Here is a 4,042-nt window from a genome sequence, read left to right on the forward strand (position 1 = left end):
CAGAAAATATTAAAACAAGAGATGAGGGAGGAATAGGGTTGGCAAACCCTACGAAACACACTAGTCTTTAACGTCGCAAGACGTTGGGCTCTTTTAGCCCGGATAAAAAATCTTGGTATGCATCCCCTCCTTGATGGGGTGAATAGAACTTTGAACCCCACCCAACAAACTATTCCCAAAGGAACTTGTTGGATTTGGTTCAAAAGAAATTGATGGCCCTTTATCAACAAAACTTTTGGGCATCCATGCCCTTTCAACATTAGACTATGAAACAATATCTTTTGAAATCATTTTAGAAGATAAATCATTTGAGTGTCAACACGAAGAAAATACTCAATTTTTTCATCTTTAAAACATTTTTCAATAACACATATCTCCTCATGCTTGTCCATTAAATTCGGGGTTAGATTAAAAATGTTCAACTTCACTTTCATGTGACCAAATGAAATCTTCATTATTCCCGTCCTACAATTAATGTTGGCATTATCGGTAGCCAAGAAAGGATGGCCAATGATAATGGGAATTTGGCTTCTAGGATATGGGACCGGTTCCGTGTCAATGACAACAAAATCAACCAGGAAGAAGAACTTGTCAATTTTAATCAAAACATCCTAAATGATATCCCGGGGCTTCTTAATTGATCAGTTGGCTAGTTGCAAAACAACTGACATCGGTTTCAAATCACCTAAGCCCAATTGAACATAAACTGAATAAGGGAGAAGATTCACACTCGCTCCTAAATCAAGAAGAGCCCGATTAATAACATGATTACCAATAGTGCAAGAAATGGTTGTTGAACCGGGGTCTTTGCATTTTGGGAGGGTGTTTTGTTGCAAGATTGAACTTACTTGCTTGGTTAAGATAACTTTTTTCGGTGCTTGGCTTTTGTTCTTCCTCTTAAGGATGCAAAGATCTTTCAAAAATTTGGTATAGGCCAAAATTTGTCGAATTGCATCAAATAGAGGAAGATTGATTTTAACTTGCCTAAACACATCAATTTATTTCATTAGTCTTACTTTGTTGTTTTTCAAGAGAGGTGGATGCTTTTAAGGCATCCAGAAATGGAGCCTTAGGCTCAAAAAATTTTTTAAAATAAATTTTTTCAACATTTTCAACATTAGATTCTTTCACTTGCAATGAAGGAGGAATAGAATGTGACATGGGATGGGTGTCAACTTTGGGTTACACCGGTTCACTCTCTTCATTGGGAACACCAACTTGATTGTCAAAAACTCTTCCATTTCTTAAAGTGGTTACCACATTCACATGTTCAAGTGTATGACCTTCCGAAGAGCAATTGATCTCCACTACAAATTGTTGCTTGGGTGGTGGATTCAAAGGCATTTTCCCTTTCTCCCTCACATTCAATGTACTAGCTATTTGCCCGACTTAGGTTTCTAGCTTTGCAATCAATTGGGAATAAGAATGAAGCAATTGGGTGTTTGCTTCCAAAGTACCCAAAGCAGTTAGAACTTTTTCTTCAAATGCGGGACTCCTTGAATTTCCTTGAGAATATGAAGATTGATTTGGAAAATGAGAGTTTAAAAATTAGTTTCCATTTGGTGCTTGGTAAGATGAGTGATAACCTTGGGAACCTTAGCCTTGCAAAGGGGGTAGAACATATTTACTTTGGAAACCACTTTAGGGAGGGTTTAAGCCTTCCCCTTAGCTTTTCTAAGAGAAGTTTGGATGGTTCTTCCACCCGGCATTATAGTAAGTGCCATAGGTATTATTCCCTTGGTTAACAAAAACGGCATTCACTTGTTCGTGGTGTTCACTTTGCGCATATCCAAGAGGACAATTGGAAGTAGAATGTAAAACACTAGAACAAGTCATGCACGATTCATTAGAAGGATGATAAGTATGATTAAGGGAGGAAGACACTTGGTTCACCGAATTTTGGTTGATCAAAAATTGATCAAACCTTTGGCTTAAAGACTTCACTTCGGCGACTATATCATTAGAATGGTCAACTTGATATAAGCCAACATTCTTCCTTCCACCTACATTTCTACCATTTTTAGATGATAAAAGATCGATGCATTGAATTCTCACTCATGGTCTCATATAAGCACCATATATCATCTTCATGCCTATCAAGATAAAAACCACCCATAGAAGCATCAACCATTCCTTTATAATTATCTGACAAATTTTCAAAGAAGAATTGAACCAATTGCCATTTAGGGATGTGATGGTGTGGACATTTCCTAAGCAAATCGTTCAATTACTCCCATGCCTCATGAAACATTTCCCCTTCCCCTTGTGAGAATTCTCGAATTGAAATTCTTATTGCATTGGTCTTTGATACCGACTAGTACTTTTTCAAGAACTCTTGTTACATCTCTGCCTAAGAAGTTATCAAAAAAGGCCTCAAATTGTTAAACTAGTATTTTGTTTTATCTTTAAGGGTGATAGAGAAGAGTTTTAACCTCAAAACCTCTTCCAGCATATCCGTGTATTTCACGATGGAACACACTTCAAGAAACTCATCCAAGTGCTTATAAGGTTCTTCACTTAGTAGCCCATGGTAATTGGGAAGCATTTGAATTGTTTATGGTTTAATCTCATAACGGTGTGCTCTAAATGGAGGTAATTGAATACATATTGGTGTATTATACTCATTTGACACATAATGGTCTCTTAAAGCAAGGGGCGGATTCACAACTGGTGGCTCGACACGAGCACCATGATTTGCTTAAACAACAAGAGGTGGAGGTGGAACAAAAAATGGCCGAGGCATTCCCATTGGAACTTGGCCTTATTGTTGTGGAAGGAAAGGTCTAGGCATGCTTAATAATACTTGAATGTTATCATGATCTTGATGCATATTAGGGTGAAGATTACCTTGTTGGTCGATGTGACCAAGGTCCTCCACATGGTCCTCGTTATGTTCCGCTGTTGATGAAATGGAGTCACTGGAATTACCCCTTCCCCTAGGATTACGAACAATGGATTTAAGATTCAAATTTAATAGGAAAAGAGTAGGATTCAATGCCCTATGACCATGCATGCACAATCAAAACAAACAACAACTAGCAAGTAGCAAATAACAATCACTTCTCCTCCGCAACAAGATAATCAACAAACCTCCACATACATTGATCCCATACTCCCATGCTTTCAACAATATGCAAGAAAATAAATTACCTCCTCAGGTGTCCACAATCTATCTAAGAAATTAAAACTTGCCACCACGCGGGCCGACGATTTAACTAAGTGAGAGTTAAAAAAGCTCATAAATTCAAATTATTTTTAATTTTTGCGTTGCTTTGCTTGCAAATTTTATTTATTTATTTTTTTTAGCCTTTTATGCTTTTGGTTTGCTTAGCTTAGCTTACTTCTTTACTTTAGAATCCTTTGTCTTCACTTCCCTTGGCTCAATGTACCTAGCCAATCAAGAACAAACAGAATAAGTAACCAAAGTAAAATAAAATAAAGATAAAATCAAGAGTACTAATCCTTAATTAATTGCAAAATACGGCGTTGCCAAATCCCCGGCAACGGCGCCAAAACTTGGTGTGTCGTCAAGTACCAAAGCACAATTGTGGTAAAGTGTGGCCAAGCTTGAATTTATAGAATGTCATTACCACTACTAACTATTAATGTAGAGAGAGTGAATAGGGATCGTCCCAAGGGAAATGAATGATACTTTAGAATTAATGTTGGATTAGTAGGTCAAATGATCAAAAGATGGATTTAATTTGGTTAAACTATTGGTTCAATTAAAAACAATGTAACTAAATAACAATCTAGAAATTAGGGAAAGATATATAAGAGGAAGGTCTTGGGGCTTAGAGTTCACTACTAAGCTTCACTTCACCAAACACTAGCAATTGTAAATTAATGGGGACATTTAAGTTGTAAAATGTGTGTGTGTGACACCAATTGAAAACAAAGCATAATGGATGGCAAATAAGCATAGATTGTCTAGTCAATCTAGTGAATAGCACAACCTATCAAATGAGACCAATAACCATTTAATTAAACCACAATTAGTGCACACACAAAATCTAGAGACATGTACTCCTTGCACTTATAA

General features: G+C 36.8%; 1 non-coding gene across 1 annotated transcript; it reads left to right on the plus strand.

Moving 5' to 3' along the window:
- Window positions 1-2,189: 2,189 nt before the first annotated feature.
- Window positions 2,190-2,296, plus strand: LOC132275794 (small nucleolar RNA R71). The gene has a single exon (XR_009470742.1). It is a non-coding gene; the product is annotated as a small nucleolar RNA R71 (small nucleolar RNA).
- The last annotated feature ends 1,746 nt before the right edge of the window (window positions 2,297-4,042 follow it).

This window comes from Cornus florida, unplaced genomic scaffold (genome assembly GCF_030987335.1).
Source record: "Cornus florida cultivar Cherokee Brave unplaced genomic scaffold, ASM3098733v1 CherokeeBrave_3.0.0_Hap2_Chr09, whole genome shotgun sequence".
NCBI lineage: Eukaryota > Viridiplantae > Streptophyta > Magnoliopsida > Cornales > Cornaceae > Cornus > Cornus florida.